This window comes from Pinus tabuliformis, chromosome 9 (assembly GCF_031772625.1).
Source record: "Pinus tabuliformis cultivar Carrire ecotype Pingquan chromosome 9, CPIR1, whole genome shotgun sequence".
Taxonomy (NCBI): domain Eukaryota; kingdom Viridiplantae; phylum Streptophyta; class Pinopsida; order Pinales; family Pinaceae; genus Pinus; species Pinus tabuliformis.
This window is the reverse complement of record NC_142307.1, coordinates 378258719-378271809: the sequence shown is the minus strand read 5'-3', so window position 1 is coordinate 378271809 and position 13091 is coordinate 378258719. Positions and strand designations below refer to the sequence as shown.

Sequence of the window (13091 nt, the reverse complement as noted above, 5' to 3'; positions counted from 1 at the left end):
TGGCAGTTCATAGAGCGTTGAAGAGGCTGGTAACGTGTTACAAGTCAGATAGATACAATTGCAATAGAAAATAATTGTTTGTCTTTCAGATTTCGAGTAGTTTAAAGTTAGAAATGTCACTAAAGTCTTTCAGATTTCAGAGTGAGATCCACCAGTGAGAAGGGTCGTACATGGTTAAACGAACGTTGGGAGTCGAGCGAGAAAGAGACAAGAACGAGGTCGATGACCCCACTAGCCGACGAGCGCGCTGCCCCATAACTCTTAACCCTAATCACAGACCTAATTGCAAAACCCACTGTAACTCTCGTGTGCCAACACCGCGGCCGTAGAAATACCGGTTTCCTCCTTTCAGCGTTCCTTTTACTTGGGTTGACGTCTCGTTATTGATGCTTTTTATTTTCGTTTGCTGCTGGTAGCGAAGGCTGAGACTTGCTCCCGGCGTGATTTTTTTTAGTAGAGGAAGAAAACTTTCAGTACAAGGCCAAGGCCTTTACACAAGTTCTACCCAATTTGCCACTGGGCTGTTGGATCACAATTGAAAGTAGAGCCAGAAGAAACATGGCTTGAGGCGTGATTGAAGGAAGGGAAAATTTGAAGCGAAGGCTGGAGAAAAATAGAAAGATTTTATTGTACTGAATCTGCAAGGACGCAGTTATGGCAAATCGGTGGTGGGCGGGAACTGCGGGGATGGCTGGCGTGGATCCGGGCATGGGCACAAGCCCGGGTCCTGGACAGGGTCCCGGTCCCGGGCATGGCCACGGTCACGGGCAGCTGCAACCCAGGGACTTGCACACTTCTGAAGACGAGAACAGCGGGAACAGCGGATCGAAGAAACGAGGGCGAGACAGCAACAGCAACGACAACGGCAACGCCACCGGCAAGTCTCTCGAAGGAGACGATGGCGAGGCGGAGATGAGCCGGAGGCCTCGCGGGAGGCCGTCGGGGTCGAAAAACAAGCCGAAGGCGCCCATAATTATACACCAGGACAGCCCCAACGGCCTCAAGGCTCACGTACTAGAGATTGTCAACGGGTGCGACGTAGCGGAGAGCTTGGCGACGTTAGCACGCAGGCGGCAGCGGGGAATCTGTATTCTTAGCGGGAGCGGGATGGTGATGAATGTGAACCTGAGACAGGCGGCCGCGCCGAGCGCAATCGTGACTTTGCACGGACGGTTCGAGATCCTATCCCTGTCCGGGTCGTTCCTGCCACCGCCTGTGCCGCCCGGGGCTACAGGACTCACAATCTATCTCGCCGGTGGACAAGGACAAGTGGTGGGCGGGAGCGTTGTGGGCGCTCTGGTGGCCTCCGGCCCAGTCGTGGTAACCGCTGCAACATTCCGCAACTCCCCTTACGAACGCCTGCCGTTAGATGAGGAGGAGGGACCGATGCCTATGCCGCTGCCTATGCCGCTCCAGCGCTCTGGTGGTCTCTCTCAAACATCCCCTATGACGGCGGCCCAGCAGCAGCAGCAGCAGCAGCAGCAAATGCCCGATCCGTCCTCCATGCCCACCTTCAACGTCCCCCCTAGTATGCTCACCAATGGCCAAATGCCTCATGACGTCTACGCCTGGGCACAGCATGCCCATGCCCCCTATTAGTACTCTTCCTTCGTCTTTGCCCCGCGGTCACTTGGCTTCACCCCCACGAAGAGGTCAGCTCATTTATAATTAGCTGTACAAATTATATTCAGAGTTGTGCTGTGCTGTGCTGCTTTATCCTTTTCGGGGCAAGTTAGACTTTGGGTTGGACAATAAATTCGTTCTTTGTCATCATCGTTGTGGTCGAACAGGAAGGAGAAAATAGAGCTTCTTTGCTCTAACGAAAAAAGATTTGCTTTCAAAGCTTGTTTGCCTTGTATAATTTCTCACAAGAATAAGTTGCATGATTCTGTCCAACACTTTTGTAACGGTTGACCCATCTGAATTTGGCATTCAGTTTCAACCATGGTACCCAATTCGCAGTTTCTGCTTCAAATCGTATTTCAGTGTTGATTCCCAATTCTATGTTTCTGCTTCAAAATGTCTCTTTCTGCTTATAAAAAAACATACAATTCCAGCTTACAATTTTATTATATATAATCGGAATTTAGCTTTCAGTTTCAGCTAAGGGACCCATTTCTAATTTCTGCTTCAAAACGATTTTCACCTCGTTGATGTCCAACTCTAAAATTCTGGTTCAATATAACTTCTCCAGTCAAAAACCACAGTCCCAGAGAGAAAATTAATTTTATGCATCAGAAATTTCTCTTTCCGTTTCAACCAAGAAACCCAATGGTCAGATTCTACATCAAAAGGCCTTTCACGTTGATGATGCCCAATTCTAACCTCCTGCTTCAAATTGCTTTCAGGTCAAAATGCGTAGAATCCAGGCAAAAAAAATTATTCTATGCAACCAGAATTTGTCCATCAGTTTCAACTGAGGCTTTTAAGTTTTTGCCCGAAAATGTGTTTGACAGTGTTGTTACCTAATTCTACGTTCCTACTTCAAAATGTCTCTTTCTGCTAAGAAAGCCATACGGCCTCCGCTAACAATTTTATTCTTATGCAACCAAAATTTGGCTTTCAGGTTCAACCAAGGCACCCATTTCCTTGTTTCTGCTTGTAATCGTTTTTAACAGTGTTGATACCCAACTATAACTCTCAGACTCTGTGCTGCTGCTTCCAAACATCTTTATCTAGTAAAAAATCATATTATCCAGACTGTAGTTTGATGCAACAAGGGTCAAAAGCCATGAAATCTGACAGAACAATTTTATTTTGTGCAACCAATATCTCTGTGCTGCTGCTTCCAAACATCTTTATCTAGTAAAAAATCATATTATCCAGACTGTAGCTTGATGCAACAAGGGTCAAAAGCCATGAATCCGACAGAACAATTTTATTTTGCGCAACCAATATTTGTCTCTCAGTTTCAACTGATGCTTCTAAATTTCTGCTCCAAAATGTCTCTGACAGTGTTGATGCCCAATTCTATTTTTCGAGATCAGAATGTCTTTTTCCATTAAAATAACTATACAATACGAGCTAGCAGTTTTAGCCTTATGTAACCCAAATTTGGCTTTCAATTTCAATCAAGGCACCCAATTCTATGTTTCTGCTTCTAAACGCCTTTCACAGTGTCGATGCCCAGTTCTACGATTCTACTTCAAAATGCCTTGCAGAAAACCATACAATCCGGGCTAAAAAATTAATTTGAGGCAACCTAATTTGGGTTTCAGTTTAAACCAAGGTAACCAATTGTATATTTCTGCTTGCAAACGTCTTTCAAAAAGTTTACATTTCTGCTTCCATGTGTATTTTTCTAGTAAAATACCATACAACCCTAGCTAACAATTTTATTTTATGCAACAGAGATTTATCTTTTAGTTTTATCTCAGGCACACAATTGTACGATTATGTTTCAAAACATCTTCACAACGTTGATCCCAGTTCTATGTTTCTGCTTCAAAATATTATCTATTTTAAAAGCATATAATCTGAGGTAAACGTTTAATTTTATGTTTCAGTTTCAACCAAGGCACCACTTGCTTCAAAATGTTTTTTAACTGTTGATGTGTAACTCCAAGTTTCTGCTTCAAAATGTACTTTTGTAGTCAAATCCCATAAAATCGGAGGTAACAATTTTATTTCCATGCGACCAAAATTTGGGTCCGAATCTCAAACGAGACACCCAAGTCTAAGTTTCTACTTCAAGGCGCCTTACACAGTGCTTACTTCAAGGCGCCTTACACAGTGTTGAAGCCCAATTATAAGTTTCTGCTTCAAAATATTTTTATCCAGTCTAAAATTTCAGTTTATGCAACAAAAATTTCACTTCTAGTGTCAATCAAGACACCCAATTGTAAGTTCCAGCATCAAAATACCGTTTACAGTGGTGATACCCAATTCTAAATTTCTGCTTCAAAATTTCTTTCTGTCTCAAAATCTGACCTAATGCAAACTGACCTAAAGATTCTAATTTGATGTTTCTAGTAAACGCCCAAATTACCAGACCTGACAATTTTATATCATGCAACCGGAATTAGATTTCGAGTTTCAAACAAGGCACACAGTTCTATGTTTCTACATCTAATTCTCTGTTGATACCCAATTTATGTTTCTGTTTGAAAATTATTTTGTAGGTAAAATCCTTACAAACCCACCGAACGCTTTTTATCCAATGTGAGCTCGCTTTCAGCTCCAATATAGCCACCCAATTCTAATTTTCTGATTCGAAATGTCTTTGACATCAATAGAGCCACCCAATCCTAATTTTGTGCTTCAAAATCTCTGTCACTTTGACAGCAATAGAGCCACCCAAATTTATTTTTCTTCTTCAAAATCTCTTTCACAGAATAGAGGCACACAATTCTAATTTTCTTTTTTCAAAATGTCTTTGATGGTAACTGTCTTTGACCAGATTGATGCCTTTTGTTGTGAAAAGCCATACCAGTCCAGAATTTTATTATACGCAACAAAGATAGCGCCCGAGCCTTTCCTTTTGCGCTGAGATCAATTTGGATGGCCTTTGAGAGCTATCAGATGCATTAAACACCACAAGTCTGCGGATTAATACAAGGAATTTGTTACTAACACAATCAATGGGGTGATGAAGCCATTAAAACATAATTGGTTAGCCATTCAATTTCTTTAACATTCAGAAATTGTAATGTCACAATAGGAGTGGACGTGGTAAAGACACAACAGAAGCTTTCAAATAGGAAATAGTTGTAAAATCCCTGATTTCATCAGTTAGATAAAATATTATCAATTTTTTTTTTTTTTTTTTCTAAATTGGAATTCTGAAAAATAGACCATATCTTTCAATATATCAAAGGCCAATACATACAATCCTTACTATTTTCTATTGAATACCAAATTTTAATTTTTTGTAGGTACAACCTCAGATTTGGTCAATAACTCAATTTGTTTAAAACCAAATTTTAAAAATAATGTTTGATTTTATATATCATGATTCACAAATATAATCAGGAAGAAGTTAACTATAATATGCTATAATGAAAAGGAACCAAACCAGGTAGGGATAATGTTATGTTTTTAATTTAATATATATAATGAAGGAATAATAAAAAGTGAAATAAAGATATTTATTTAAAGTGGTTAGGTTAATATAAAATTTAAATATTTATTTAAAATAGTAGATATTTTTAACAGAAATTTTTATATTTATATGTATGTAGCAAAGAGTTCATTTATTTCGATTTATATAAATTATGAAATATATAAAACAAATGTTTATTATGCTTATAGTTATGTTTATTTTAAAATATGGTTTTCAAAATTTTAATTGGGTTATAATAACGAGTATAACCAAGTTAGTTGCAAAATTTAAATATATTATAGATTTAATTAAATTATAATTTTTTTTTAAATTACTATTATTATTATTGGTGATAAAAAAATTAATACATAAGTTAAATATATATACATTTTTAAAAAACATGTAATAATATAGTTAATTATGATGATTCACCCCATTTTATTATGGAGATTTTTAATATGTAAATAGGATTTGTTACAATATTATGGCTTATCAATACCACATGTCAAAAAAATCATAACTCATTTCATAAAACACTTGTGCTTCTCACATTTTTTTTAATTAACTAAATTCTTTAAAAGTGCATAAAAGATATAATTACTTTGGAAATAAATCCAAGTCTTTGATTTGCGCACACTACTAAGAATATTCTAGAATATTTTATGGAGGTTAAATCCCTACCATCCACATAATAATTATTGATAATCAAATTAATTTTTTTCTAGGATATTCTTAGTAGTATACACAAATCAATGAATGAGATTTATCTCCAAAGCAGTTATGTTGTTTTTTCTTTTTTCATTAAATTGATTAATATAAAAAACTCTAGTAGCATTATATGAAATGAGTTAGGTTTTTTTAGGCATATGGTACTGATAAGCCATGTTATTGGCTCATAATATTGTAGCAATGTCTATTTAAGATTAAAAATATCCATGGTAAAATAACCATAAATCTCTATTGTTAAGAATTTTGTCACATGCTTTTTATCTAAATGTATACATGTTTAATAAGTGCCCACCATCTACTTAATAATTATTGATAATCAAATTAAAATTTTGACGGCCCTAATCCAAAATAGTGATGTGGAAAGGCATAATTATTAAGTAAATTGTAGGGATTTAACCTGCAAAGCATATTCTAGGATATTTTTAGTAGTATACACAAATCAATGGTTGAAATCTATCTCCAAAAGTTATGTCATTTTTGTTTTTTAATTATATTGTTTAGTTAAAAAAACTCTCTAGTAGCTAATATGAAATGAGTAAGGGTTTTTAGACATATGGTATGGATAAATCATGTTATTGACTCATGATATTGTAACAATGCCCAAATATTTAATAATTCCTTTTATAATTAATAATAATAATATTTCTTTTGTAATTAATAATAATAATAATAATTTAGATATAGTTATCATTTTGCTAATTTTTATTTTAAGTTTAACTAAGTGAGATATATTATAAGTGTATGTTTTGATGTTTGATTGATGCCTATTGGCATTCACAAGTCATTTAATTTATATGCCTATGGTAGATTGTATTTATATATGAATTTTGTCTATAAAAATTTACATCAAGTTTTAAAATTTATTAAACAAAATGTTAGAAATGATAAGAGAAAGAAAAATATAATAAATATTTAATAACTCTATTTTAGAATATACTAAATTAATATAAATCAAACATTGACATAAGTAAAAAATTTTGTATTCAAGCTTTTATTATCCATAATGAATTAAGCAAATTTTATGGGTTCAAAACTTTGTGGGAAAAACTCCAACCACGTTTTTGTTAAGGCACTATGTGGTGTAAAGTTCACCGATTCAAAACATTGTGGGAAAAACTCTAACCATGTTTTTGTTAAGCCACTATGTGGTGTAAAGTTCACTTGTACAAAACTTTATGGGAAAAGCTCCAACCATGTTTTTGTTAAGGCACTATGTGTTGTAAACTTCACTGGTTCAAAACTTTGTGAGAAAAAATCCAACCATGTTATAGCTTATATGCCCCTAAATTGATATTACTTAAATGAAAAGTCAACGTGCGATTGATATCAAGTCTCTAAAATTATTATTTAGAAACAAAAATATTTAAAAGACATTGATATTAAATGTATTTTATTTAAAATCGAATCGCTAAAAACATTTATTAATATTTACCAGTATATTGTTAAGAAATAGAAAAGCATGCATTTAGGTTAAAAATATTTTTATAGAATAAAAATTGTTTAAAGAATGTCCACAGAGGGTAGGGTAGGGTGTTTTGTTAAGGCACTATGTGGTGAGAAATATTTATTAATATTTACTAATATCTTATTAAGAAATAGAAAATCTTGTATTTATGTTAAACAAATTTTTATCAATAAAAATTGTTTAAAGAATGCCCATATAGGTAGATACCATGTTTTGTTAAGGCACTATGTGGTGTAAAGTTCAGTCGTTCAAAATTTTGTGGGAAAAACTCCAACCATGTTTTTGTTAAGCAACTATGTTGTGTAATGTTCACTCAAAACTTTTGTGGGAAAAGCTCCAAACATTTTACAACTTAGATACCCCTAAATTGATGTTACTTAAATGATAAGTCAAGTGTGCCACTGATATGAAGGCTCTAAAATTATTATTTAGAAGAAACAAAAATATTTAAAAGACATGGATATTAAATCTATTTTATTTAAAATCAAATCAAGAAAAACATTTTAAAAACATTTATTGGTATTTACTAATTATTTATTAAGAAATAGAAAATTGTGAGATGCACACACAAAGGAAAAATTCTATTACATACTCTACAAATCACACAGATAAATCACATATTTATGGTGCTCGTGAGATCCAACCAATGCCAAATATAAATAGGGAGGTTCAAATATTCTCTCAACATCCACCTACGAATCTGCAACCAATTTTAAACTCAGCATGGAAGAATTATCTTCAATGTATCCCTATTAATTCTTACATGCACAATTACAATACATATTATAACAATAAAATTGATATATGTCTAACTAGTCTTCACCAGCAACTCTACCCACTCTACAGTCTTTTGGACTCCACTCTTTCTTTCTCCACATCTTCGAGCTTACCTTTTGAACCATTTAAAGTACACCCACTTCTAACCATCAATGTTGAACTTTTCAAGATCAACAATATTGACAACTCGAGTCATTAGGTCTTCTACGATAAGAGCTGTCAAGTAATGAACCATCCTATGGATCAATCACAATCTATCAAATATTTTTCTTTCGGCTATCCATCAGTTGCTAGGGAAATGATGTGAATACTGAATGTGTTCAAAAGTTGATGCAACAACTTGACCTGTTTCACACACATGGATCTCATATTGTAACTTGTAGCCATTGTTAAGGGGTTTCCGAGTGCCAACAACCACTAATTCAAATTATGAAACATTGTTCATTAATTGGTTTTGCACCATAAAACTTTACAAACTAATCTCTACAAACCAAACTTCTAATAACTTATAAAAAACCTATTACTAATTAATATTGTTGCCCCCTTACAAAACACATTGAAAACAACATAGAGTTAGAATAGAACATCGATATAATTTTACCAGTGATCATGCTCTTCTCATTTGGCCTAGCATGCACCTTAGCAGTGAACCAATATTTAATCCAGTCATATGGCAGTCATCAATACAAAAACAATGCTAGAAATAATTCCCCAGGTGATAGCGATGGTGAAATTTGAAGGATGAAGTCGAATCCAGCTGGCATCGACCATGAAATTTGAGGGATGAAGTCGAATCCAGCTGGCATCATCCATGAAATTTGAGGGATGAAGTCGAATCCTTTTGAGTAGGTCACAGGAACAAAGATCCTCATTTACACAAAAACGGTTAAATATTAGATTTTATTTAAATTGTGTTGTGTTTACTTCGTCTAAAGAGATAGACATAGACACCAATGAAATACCCTCAGAACATGTAAGTCTATAGGGCATCTTCCATGGCTTCGTTGGGCGAAAGATCTCTCTCAATTATTATTTTCCTAATTTAAAATAAATATCTCCTTGTCCTAATCTTAACATGGATGCACGCTAATCAAATCAAACCAGTGTAACAACACCTATTTGTTTCCAAGAGAGGGGACCACACTAGATTGTTCTACGTAACTTCTATATTCTTGAAAGGTAAGGTTGTCTTCCTCTACTCCAATGATCAACTTCACACAATGGTGATCTTTAATTCCTTACATCCATGTACTCCCATGGAAAGCGATGACTTATCAAATCAGTGCCAAGGTCAAATTCACGTCAAATTGATCTTCACAAACCTGGACAACTCTTCATGTTCAACTGCAACATCCTAGACCAGTTAACGCGACAATAAGCTCTCGTATTATATCAGTTGAGTATTAAATCAATCCACAAAATTGCATTGTCAATGGAACTCTAACAACACAAAGTCATTGAAACACTTGAGCAACAGAGATCCCACTCAACAAACTTAATAAATAATCACATGAAAAATAGAAATTCACAAACAAAAACACTCTCACACATTGTCACAAAATACAATTTCAAATCTCTTCCAACTTCCTAGGATCTCCCTTGATGGTATCAAGCCCATATGGGCTCTCATACCAAATAGAAAAATTATAATATCTACTCACAAAGGAACAATTCTATTACATACTCTACAAATCACACGGATACATCACATATTTATGGTCCTTGTGAGATCCAACCAATTCCAAATATAAATAGGGAGGTTTATGTTAAAAACATCAAAATCAAATTACTGAATAAACCTGGATAGCTCACAGGTGTGGAACACCAGCTGGAGATTGCCTCTGCAGAACTTGCTTTGCCATTACAATCATGACATGAGAAATATATAATTTACACACAGTTAGGGAAGTTGAAATAACACCCTAGAAATAGGGAACAAACTCCTAATATAAGGTTCGGTTTCAAACATCACTCCGTTAAGACATTTCATCATTAATCTCAACACTCCCCCTTAATGGAGAAATGGATTCACACATATGCTTAACACTTCTCTAAACAATTCGAACTTGATTCTACCAAGACGTTTGGTAAAAATATCAATAGCATTGCCACAACTTTTACAATACTCAATATGGATTTCTTTTGACTGAATTTTCTCTCTGACAAAATGAAACTATGTATGGATATGCTTTGGGTTCTTATGAAATACTGGATTATTTGAAAGTTTGATGGAGCTCTGGTTGTCGCATTTGATCAGTGTTGCAACCTTCTATTCTTCTCCACCATCGAGGAGAAGTACCCTCAACCAAATTGCTTCACATGTTGCTGCACACATAGCTTGATATTCAGCTTCTGTAGAAGACAAGGATACTATGTTTTGCTTTTTGTTGCTCCATGTAATGACCCCTGATCCAATGCTAAATGCATATCATGTTATGGATCGTCTATCATCTACATTTCTAGCCCAATAGGAGTCTAAAAAACCTGTCAATATAACATCACATGAATCATTATAAACAATACCAAAATCTAAGGTTCCCTAGAGATACCTTAAAACACTTTTTGTTGGAACCTAATGGCTCTCAAGGGGCTTTGACATAAATTGGCTGAATGCACTGACTGCATAAGCCAAATCTGGCCTAGATGTAGTCAAGTAGATTAGACTCCCAACCAGCTGTCTATACAAAGTCACATCTGCCTCCTTAGATCCATCATCATTCTGAAGTTTTATATTCTGTTTTAAAGGTGTTGCTGTAACTTTGCACTGATCCATTCAGAAATTTTCTAGTAAGATCCTGACATACTTACTCTGTGACATAAAAGTTTGTCTAGAATGCCTCAAGACTTTCAAACCCAAACAGTAATGTAGCTCTCCAAGGTCTTTCATCTCAAATACTTGTGACATCTGCTGCTTGATTTCTTTAATCAAATTATCAGCATTCCCTGTAATGATTAGATCATCTACATATAAAGAAATCAAAAAAATCCTTTCCTCTTTATCATACACGGTATAAAGATTAGGGTCATTTTTGCTTATTTTATAACCATGCTGGGGCAAAAATGAATCAATTTTGTCATACCATGATCTGGGTGCCTGTTTTAGTCCATATAATGCTTTCTTCAACCTGCAAATTAAATGTTCTTCACCCTATCTGACAAATCCCTCAGGTTACACTAAGTAGACTTCTTCTTTTAAATCCCCATTAAAAAAAACAGATTTAACATCTAGCTAGTGAATCATCCAATGGTGTTTGTTAGCTAAAGCAATTATCATTATGATTGTGTTTAGTTTAGCTACAAGGGAAAATGTTTCATCATAATCTATACCTTCTTGCTACGAATACCCCTTTGCAACCAGCCTAGCTTTATATTTATCTATGCTCCCATCTACTTTAAATATAGGCTTATACAACCATTTCCATCATATGGGTTGTTTGCCTCGAGGTAGTTTAACTAAATCCCAAGTTTTGTTTTTTAGGATTGACTCATATTCCTCTTCCATAGCAACCCTCCATTCACTATATTCGTTGGCTTCTTTATAACTAGAGGGTTCAACAACATTCATCATACTAGTTATAAAAGCATTTTCCCTATATCTTGCTGGCAAATGAACCTTCCTACCTGATCTCCTGAGTGGTGGGGTCGCTTCAAATCTTGTCTGATCATCCTTTTGTGGACTTAGCTTCACAGCTACATCATCTTCTTCCCCTTCCTGTTGCCACTAGTACTCATTATTTTCACCTAATTCATCACTTCCTTCTTCCACCAACAAGGGCACGTGCCATTCTTCATTAACACTCTCATGGCTTGCATCATTAACCTGCTCATGAAATACTACATCCCTACTCACAAAAACTTTATGAGTAGAGGGATTAAACAATTTGTAAGCCTTAAATTTGTACAATACCCAACAAGAATACATTTGATGGCCTTTGAATCTAGTTTATTTCTATCTTCCTTTGGGACATGAGCAAAGGCTTTAGGGCCAAAAACTCTCAAATGATTAACTGTGGGCTTATAGCCAAATAAAGCTTCAAAAGGAGTTTTAAAATCTAAACTTCATGTTGGAATCCTATTATTTAGATATAATTCAGTATTAATTACTTCAGCCCAAAACCCATTAGAAATATTCTCACCTTTTGACATATTGCGAGCACACTCCACAAGGATTTTGTTCTTCCTCTCTGCAACCTCGTTCTGTTGAGGAGCGTGGGGTACTATAAACTATTGTTGTATCCAATGAGCTTTGCAGTATTTGAGAAGACAAGCTTTCTTATACTCCCCCCCTTGATCCGAGTGGAGAATCCTGATTCTTTTACATGTCTGCTATTCAACCATACTTCTCAACTCCTTGAAGTATTCAAAAGTATGGCTCTTCTTCTTGAGGAAATACACCCAAGTAAATCTAGTACAGTCATCAATAAACAGTAAAAAATAGTATGCACCACCTAATGACCTTGTCTGTATAGGCCCACATAAATGTGGGTGTACTAGCTCAAGTATATCTCTCCTCCTTCTATCAACATTCACAGGAAATTCATCTCTATGCATCTTTCGAAGTGCACATGCATCACAATCAACATCGACAGGCTTTAAAAGAGGAAGACCTTCAATCATACCTCTTTTCTGTAATAGCAGTAGATCATTGAAGTCAATATGGCTGAACCTCTGATGCCATAAGTCCACCGTAGTCATGGAAGATGATGTCAATGTTGATGTGGTGCACTTTTGAAATTTAGCTTGTAGAATCCTCCCACATGAATACCTAATGCAATATGCCTCATACGATCCAACAGGTCTTTAATAACACAATATGATTTATAAAAATCTATCTTGAGATTCTAATCAATTATTGTAGAGACAGAGATTAGATTATTTTTTATCCCGGGTACATACATCACATTATGAATATGTCTAATATTTCCATCAGGAAAAACACCAAGAATATTACCATAACCTTTGATTTGGTACCCTCTATCATCGCCAAGATAGATGTTTGCTCCACTGCTGGTCTCTTTGAAGTCTTCAAACTACTATTTGTTCCTTGTCATGTGGATGGATGCATCGAAGTCCACAAAC

The 13091-nt window shown here is 35.4% G+C and overlaps 1 pseudogene; it reads left to right on the top strand.

Annotated features, from left to right (window-relative positions):
• The first annotated feature begins 309 nt into the window (after nucleotides 1–309).
• On the top strand, nucleotides 310–2046 carry LOC149148746 (AT-hook motif nuclear-localized protein 16 pseudogene; annotated as a pseudogene).
• Nucleotides 2047–13091: the final 11045 nt, after the last annotated feature.